An 8,691-nucleotide genomic window follows, 5' to 3' on the forward strand; every position below is an offset into this window, starting at 1 on the left:
AAAAGTTAAAACAGAGATAAAAGATCATCAGAAGCTTAAGGTCCTTCTGAGGACATGCTGTACCACCTGATCTTCCACTTTTTAAGAAATGTGGAAGCCAAAATCAGACCAAATATGAAGGGCCAAACACAGAGTCAGTATAAACCGGTAAAGCTCCATCGATGTCCAGGTGCCTCCTTACACTCCCTATGCTAAAAACAGTAATTTCTACTGGTGCCAGGGGAGCCCAAACTGCGCCCTATTGTTCTTTTTCTTAACCTGTGATAATAGATTTCCTGTTTAAGCTTGCAGATTTTGTCAAAACCCAAGGAAAACTTGAACAGAATCAGGAGTTTCTTTCCGAGTGGAGACATCAGAGTGTAGCATACCCCTGACCTACATGGGGGCTTTGTAGTCTCTGGCTTTAGCTGAGGAAGAGATGGTTTCCCCTTCTACCAGTATGACCACTGCAATGAGAACAGCCCTGTTACTACATGCAGCAAACTGGGCCCTCCTTTCGCAGGGATTAAACCCCCCCAAATCTGATTTCCAGCCCTTAGAATTCAAATGCCACTCAAAGGGAATGATTATTGTTTTCTCTCCAGATGTCATTCCTGTTCATCAGTCACAAGGACAAGCAGCTCATATTTTCCTTTCTAGAGGTATTTACCAATAAAACACGCTGCCAGTGCCAGAGCCTCCTTCCCTCACACCCAGCTGAACACCACCTGCATGCCGCCCCCGTCTTTCCTCCCCTTTCCTCTACCTTGAAAGCAAACACTGTTCTTCCCAAGTAGCAAAAATCCAGGACAAATGCCAGATGATTACACCTGCAATCTGTTCGCTTTAGCATTTTATTTCAGTTTCTGAGGGCATATGAGTACACACAGGGACACGCACCTGCAGAAATTTCAGTAGTCTGAAGTTGGAGCCGCTTGACTTCAGTGGACTTGCTCGGAGCTGACGCTGCTGCAAGAGGAACTATACACTAAGTGTTCCCCAGGCAACCCCCCTCAAATTACTACAGTTTCACACCATTCCCATATAACCTGGTTTTTTCAACAATTACTGAAGCCTGCGTATCATTCAACAAATTTTCGATGGATAAGTAGTAGGGGAAGTGGACTGGTTCGCACTTATCCATAGATGCCCTAGTACTACTCAAGCAATTAAACAAGCCTTAAATTGGATGTAATTGCAGCCATTTGGAGGAGAGCTGTGATGCGTGTTTTCTAAAAAAGTGTCTAAATAGGTATCACAGCCAAATCCCTTGGCCTCCATCTTCTCTCTGAAGGGAGAGTGAGAAAGAAGAGATTTTACATTGAACATCAAACTTTGCCATTAACTACAAAATACGCCCCCTCCCAAAATGAATCTAAAACTTTTTTTTTTTTTTTTGGTGGAAAACATGTTCCTATCAGAAAAAAAAAAAAAAAATGGTTTTGGCTAATGTTTTCACTCTGCAAACTGTTTTACCATTCCCGCCTTTTGTTACAATGAGGAATGCGAAGTAGTTTCAAAACTGTTTAACTTACTCAGGGAAGGACTATTTCACATCTAGATCTGGTGAATTCCACGTCGTCAGGCCAAGTTCAGACCATTCCACTAAAGCCGATGGGATTACCTGCAGTATGAAACCAGTATGAGAGCGCAGCTGGGGTGAGGCCCTTGTGTGGTCTCTGGTGTGTTCCCAGACTTACAGTGATGTGCTCGGGAACCTGACATAGCATGCCCCATCATGAAGCTGCTCCCCTAAAACCAGGATTTGCACAGAAAGGCTATCTATTTTGGAGGCTTTGAATGACTTTTTGATTGCAAGGAAATATCATCCCTTTGTTGTATATATTTTTGGATGCACTGTTGTATACAGAAGGTAAAATTATAATGCCTGAAGATATTCGTTCTCTCTCCATCTCTGCCACGGGCTGTTGGTTGGGAAAGCCAAGAGGATTTTAGGGTTGTCTCTGCTGGCACATGTCATATGTTCCCTAGTACCATTGGACTGTGCTCCAGGGCATATGATATGGGAATGGTCAGGCTGTTGCCTGCCTTCCATTACTGATCTCACCTCCAGCCCTGCCATACTTGCCCCAGGTGTTGCAACATGGGTTTAAAGATCCTTGTCTACCCTATGAAAGTGCTGGAAGAACAGACTAGTTACGTACTTGCAGAGCTCTTGAGCACCTTCCGATTGAAAGGAATTCTGAAAGTTCACGGTATCTTCTCAAATTAGCTTTCATCCTAGGAGCATTTTTGATTAGTGAATTTTGATAGTGCTGGGAAATTGGCACAGCCGTAGAAAATAGCACAATTTAAATACTTATATTTCAGAAGTGCCACTTTTCCCATAAACATTGAAATTTGACTAATCACTGCTGGAACTCACTGTTAACATTCAAAACGCGGAAAATACTCTTGCACTTCATTCTTCAGATAAACCTTATTCAAGGAGAACAAATTCCCCAATCACTACAAAATGGTAAAAAGAAGCTACTGAAGCAGGACACCTGGGTTTTTCTAATGTTTTTGAATGCGATAAACTGTAACCACTGAATATTGTCCATTTGCCTTGCAGTAGGCACACTGGGACTGCAGCCAGTCTTAGGACCCCCTTGTGCTAAGCTCTTTACTGAAACACAGAGGGACAGGGACCTGCCCCAAAATAGCCTTCAGTTTCACTGTGGTTGTTTGTGTGACCTTGGGCAAGTGATGTATCTGTTCAGTGCCTCAGTTTCCCTGTCTGTAAAATGGGAGGTGTAAAGCCTACCTCGCAAGGATGATGTGAGGATTATGTAGTCAGTGTTGGTGAAGTGCTTCAAGATCTTAACATCAAAAGCGCTGCAGGACTGCGGTGGTGTTGGGCAGAGCAGGACAAAGCAATGCAGCATGTCACCTTCCCCCTGTCTCCACGCAGCCCAGCAGAGACAGAGAGGCAGGCTGATCTGAAATTGGGTTTCTTGAGGAGGACTAGCGCAACCCATTCAAGATACAACGTCAAGCTTTTGGGGAGTGCTTTTCTCCATCCCCTGAAATGCTCCACTCTCCCTTTGGAAAGCATACATGGAAGTCAACTGAGAAGCCAGGCATTTAGCACAGTCCCATTGGGTCATGGAGGTGGAAAAAGCAGAGATGGAAAGAGCACGTGGGTCATCAGGTGCATTCCCAAGAGCTCATGCCACAGGCATCCCTGTGTCTTATTCTCCCACCCTAAATGCTGTCTGGTTGGAAATCTTCCAAAGAAGGGGTCTGCTCACCCCAGACCCTCTCGATAAGGCACATCAGACAGAAATAAGGGTCTAAGCTTTCCTAGTAAGAAGTACATTTTTTTGTTAACTAAGCTTGAAACTCAGTCATGCCCATGCCTTGATTCTTGCCTTATTAACCAAACTCAGCCCATTCTGGACCCAGGTCATTCATCTGAAGTTGTCCTTCCAGTGCCGTTCTGACCCAGCTTGGCTTGCAGGTGAAGATGCCCACCCATCCAAGTTAGGATCAAGGATCTGCCAGTTCAACTGGGAGAGGTTGGCTCCTTTCTAGGCCACTTATGCACCTGAGACATCCTTACTGTGGGTCTAGAGAGACTGGGATCCAATTAGACCCCCAAAAGTAGATCTGAATGAACAAGGAAAACTACTTCAAGTCCTGCCACAGGCAACTCCTTTTCTCCCCCACACTGGTGTTTCAACACCATTTCTAGCTCCTGCCAGCAAGTCGCACATGTGGTGCTTAGGAGATACGAGGACTGCCAACAATCCCTGCTCTGAGCTGGCCAAGAGAAGTGGCCAAGGGCAGACCTGACCCTCCTTTATGTCCAGCGAGTGCGTTTCTGCCGATCTCGGTGGCGTTGCCCTTGATTTGGTGCAATGCTGCTGAGAGCAGGGGCAGGCTGCTTGTCAGCAGCTGTCTGAAGAGCTAGGGTGGTTTGGATGAGATGGGCTGACAGGTGTCAACATGATGCAAAACTGGTGCTATTAACTTGGCATAGAGTGCCTGCGAGTCTCTTCTTTTTCTTTTTCGATCACCAAGCAATTACCTTACGCATGGGAAGCCCTTTTTTTATAGTCAGTGTCTGTAGTGACTTCTCGTTTCACAGGAGAGCTCCGAGTATGTCCTCTGTCTTATTCCCCAGCTCCTCCTCTAATTTCTATGCCTTGGAGGGCAAGGTATGCATGCGGGTGTGTGTGCTTGAGTGTGAATTTACGAGCAAAAGAAATAGATCAAGGGCCAACCCAAATATTTAATGCAATGGAGGTTTTGACTGAGTAAGGAGTGAATGAGAAGCACGGGCTAAGACCTCGGAAAAACAGATGTGCAGATTTTAATCTCCATCTCAGTCCAGCAGGACTTCTGTAAATCCATCAAGATTGTTGTCTGTGTTCAGGACAATTTCTTCTCTGGGCTCCCAGGGAGTGACAGATTGAGATATTCAGGCAGGCTCTATGGAGGGATGAGATCAGACTTGCTGAGTGCCTTCGACTTCCCCTGATTTAGTGGAAGCTGAAGGCGTCCAGCACATCCCAGGAGGCAGTCCATGTGAGGTTGTGCCCTGTTTATGTTAGATTATGCTTTGAGCGTTCAAAGTTCAATTCAGCTTTCCTTACACCGGTGCAAGTATGCTGAACGTGACAGGTTGTGGTCATTTTAATTTAGGAAGGCTGTTAAAAAGTGTCCAAAGTGCTAGATAAGAGCTCGCAAAATCAACATGCCCCTTAAAAGACCAAATTCTGGTCTCGATTTCACGAAGGCACCAGCCACCCTACATAAACCCCACTATTTTTTCTGGGAATGCCCTGTTTTTTCTGCCATCAGTGAGGCCAGAATTTGGCCCAGACCCACCTGCCCTCATTAACTCCAAAAAGCCCTTTATGTTTGTTGACGACAGCTACGTTAGGGCAGCAACATTTCAATTCTCAAAACCTTGTGGTGCCTTTTCTTGTGGTGCTTACCCTTCACAGGACTTCAGTCAAGGCAACCACTTGCATCAAATAACGACGCCAGTACTTTTCCTCTGTATTACGTGCCAGTGCAGTAACAGACTTTAATGTATACATATATAAATATAGATAGATAGATATATTGCTATACTTATAATTATATATATAATTGAGGTTCTGATGCCGCTGTATGGGGAATGGACCATTCCTCTGCAGGATTATACACTGCTCGAGTGAAACCAACAGCTCAACGTCCTGTAAAGCATTACAACCTTGGCAAGGAGCTTCTCTTTCCCGCGTTCGTTTTCCAGCTCCCTTCTCTCCTCCTGCCTTTCTCCTCCCCACTCCCAGAAACGCACCCCTTGAAAGCTGCTGTTTTGCACCACAGCAATTTCTCCAAATAGCTCTCCCCATCGCCAGCATATGCCGCAAGGCAACATCTTCCTCCTGCCATGGCACGTGGAGGTCTCTCCCCTTGCCGTGAAAGGAGGACGGTGGGGCCGGCGGGGCGGCATCCTCGCCTTTGCTTTGCACCGAGGCGATGCAACCTGCCGGGTGGCAAGCGGCGTTATTCCCCCACTAGCAAAACCATCCGCTGGCGAGCCTCTCCATCTCAGCTTCTCCAGCGAGACAGCAACTTGGTGTATTTTTTTTCCTCTTCAGATGCTTGGTTTCCCACGCTACTCAGCAAGCCGAGCGCCTCAGCCCTCGCTGGCAGGGAGGAGGGAAGCTGGCGAAGGCGGTTTGCTTTGCTCACACAAGTAGTTCTGCCTGACTTCAAGAGGGGGGACTTTTTTTTTGTCAAGGGACTGCTGGGTTGGGTCAATTGTCACCTTATCGTTACCTTTGAAGTATTGCTGAAACTATAGATAGATGATAGAACAGATGTTGAGTGAAGGTATTTTCTACTAAAGGGAACAACACCAATAATATTGTAAAAGGTGCTAGAATCAAACCTCATTTTATATACTTTGGTTCTTAGAGAAAAAAAAATAAAATACACAGAATTCTTCCTGTGCAGCCTTACTGTAGATTGTTATAACCAACTCTTTATCCAAAAAACAAAAAAAAGTGAAAAGGTTAAAAAAGGACAAAAATGAAGCGATCCTGTATAAAGTGTAACAAATACGACTTTCCTATATAAATGTAAATGATCAGACATATATTAAAATGCACTTGAGGCAGGCAGCAAGCATGAAAAGCTTTTGAAGTATCCTTTTTAGTGCACAACACCTGTCTTTTTTCGTTTGGCTGGTGCAAGAGGGAATGTGCCAAGTCACTTTTATTTCCTTTTAATTCTGTTTGTGATTTTTGGAAAAAGGAAAGAGGGACAGAAAGAGTGTGGGAGGTTTAGCTAGCATGGAAAGCTAGAATATTCATCTCAAATTTTTTTTGCTTTGTTTGTTGTGTTGTTAGTTTATGACATTGGTGACAATGTTTGGACTCACACTTCATTTCTCAAATGCTTTTGAAAGCTTTGTTGCCTGCCCCAGGTGCTGAGCATAACTCTTACCTCAAGAACGCTTACAAAAAAAGTCAATTGTTTTTTCCCATCTCCGGAAAATTAAAACAAACAAGTGACAACAACAAAAAAAAAAAAAAAAAAAGAAAAAAAAAAGAAAAAGCAAACAACCAGCAGTGAATGAAAGAATGAAAATTAAAACAGAAAGAAGTCAAAGCAGAGGTTTGGTGATCAAACCGAGCCATTCTGGTGCTTTTCCCCTTTTTGTGTTGCTAATGATCAAAATTACATGAGATGGGCTTAGACAAGTTTGTGGTCTTAGGATGTAGCAAAAAATGTATTTAAAAAGAATACAAATTTGCATGGAAAAAACTCTGATGGAACATTTAAAGAATGGCTGTTTCAATGTCAGACGTTTAATGTTAGCATGTGTGTGTGCTGTATATACCTTTTCATGTGTGACATGTACAGTTGACTGAGGAAAAAAAAACATATGGAACCGAACAAAAAATAATAATCAAATGCTATTTTATCAGATGATGCACTTTTTCACCTTGATGAGAAGCCACTGTTCACAACTATGCAATCTTCCAGTTTCTCTCTCTATCTCCTCTCTCCAACCTCAAATTTCCCAACTATTTTCCATAACCTAAACCGTTTTTTCTTTTGTACAAAGAAACACAAAAAGTTCCAAACTCTGGTTCAAGGTGAGAGTGCTACTGTGACTTTTCTCAAACAATAAGAGCTAACAAACAGATAAACAAAAGGGGTTTGGTTTGGTTTTGTTTTTAAGACAAAGGAGGTTCGGACATGACCCTCTTTATGTTCTCTAAGTGAATCGACGTTTTCTGCATGTGCCAGGCTTCTGTTGACTGTTTTTAAGTTTGATTTTGTTTCTTGATTCATTTTTGTCTCTCTTGGCTTTTATGATTTATTTATTTATTTCCTTATGTTTGTTGGTTTTTTGGTTTTTTTTTTTTTTAATTCTGGTTTTGTATTGTAGGTATTGGGGATGTGAAGATGAAGGTGAAATTTGGCTTAACTTCAAGTGTTTTAGAACATGTGTGTGCTATATGTATATAGTTTTCTACATAGAAAATTTTACGCGCTTTTTAACGCACTTTACGACTTATATGTACAAAGTTGTCTATATAGAAAATGTAGTGAGTGTTACCCAACCTTCAAAGAAGAGCATTTTGATTAAGAGGAGTCAAGATGTTCGAGTATCACACACATGCGCACGCATGTGTGTGTGTGTATTATATACTATATTATATATTATAGAAATATATAATAGCGTATGTCCACTTTAGGGTGTGTATAATATATACACACATCCAAACACATGATCATGTCCATCTATACCATTAAAGTAGAGGTTCTGTATTTCTTTAAGCTATAATAAATAGCCTGACTCTACTGGGTAGACTTCTTCCCTGTCCTTAGATGAAAAGTAGAAAATTGTCCTCCCAGTGACAATTTTCACAGTGCATATTCCTGGGGGGATTTAGCTTTTACAACCTTTCTTTCCCCACCCCAATTTACCAACGGGTGCTGAGGAGAGAGTGTTGGTGAGGAAACAGGGTTGTCCAGTGATGAGCTCAGGAAACCACGAGACCACAAGATGTGGCTGCCATGTCCCCCGCCCACCACCGACTCACCATCCAACTTAGAGCGCATCACTCCCACCCCTCTGTGCCTGTCAAACTGGGGTTGTTAATGCTTACCAAGCCTTTAAGCACTTTGCACTCATGGTCCCTCTCTGCAAATACCGCAGGGTCCCTCTCAATAGCAGTGGGAGGTGATTTGGGCCAGTTTACGGTGAGACCTTCACCAACCTACCCCTTGTCCTCCATCTCTCTTCTGTTCAGGAAGCCCACTGCTGCCTCACTGGGCCATGCTTTGACCTTCATCCCCTCACCATTACGTTTTAAATGAGCACCATTGTGCTTCTTCTGTCTACTCAAGGCTTCCCCACCCTTGAGATCCATGGCCCACCATGCTAACACTCTTCAAACCCCTTTATCGGACTCTCCTCAGCCATGGTACTTCCAGGCACTAAAACAACTTGGAAAAGGGCGAAACCCCGGGTTGCTGCCATTAGCCCACTCTTGCCCTACATACAGCTTGCAGACCTGATGGTCTTGATCCTTATGAATTCCTTCCAACTTGAGATATTCTGTGATTCTATGACCTCAAGTTTCTTGAGGTAGGGCAGATGAATCCCCATTTCTGACTCATTGGACAACTGATTTAGTGAAGCTCTTCCAAGTGATCAAGGGACAGCTAGGCTGGGTATCATACACACCTGTGGAT

The sequence above is a fragment of the Strix aluco genome, chromosome 3, assembly GCF_031877795.1.
Source record: "Strix aluco isolate bStrAlu1 chromosome 3, bStrAlu1.hap1, whole genome shotgun sequence".
Taxonomy (NCBI): Eukaryota; Metazoa; Chordata; class Aves; order Strigiformes; family Strigidae; genus Strix; species Strix aluco.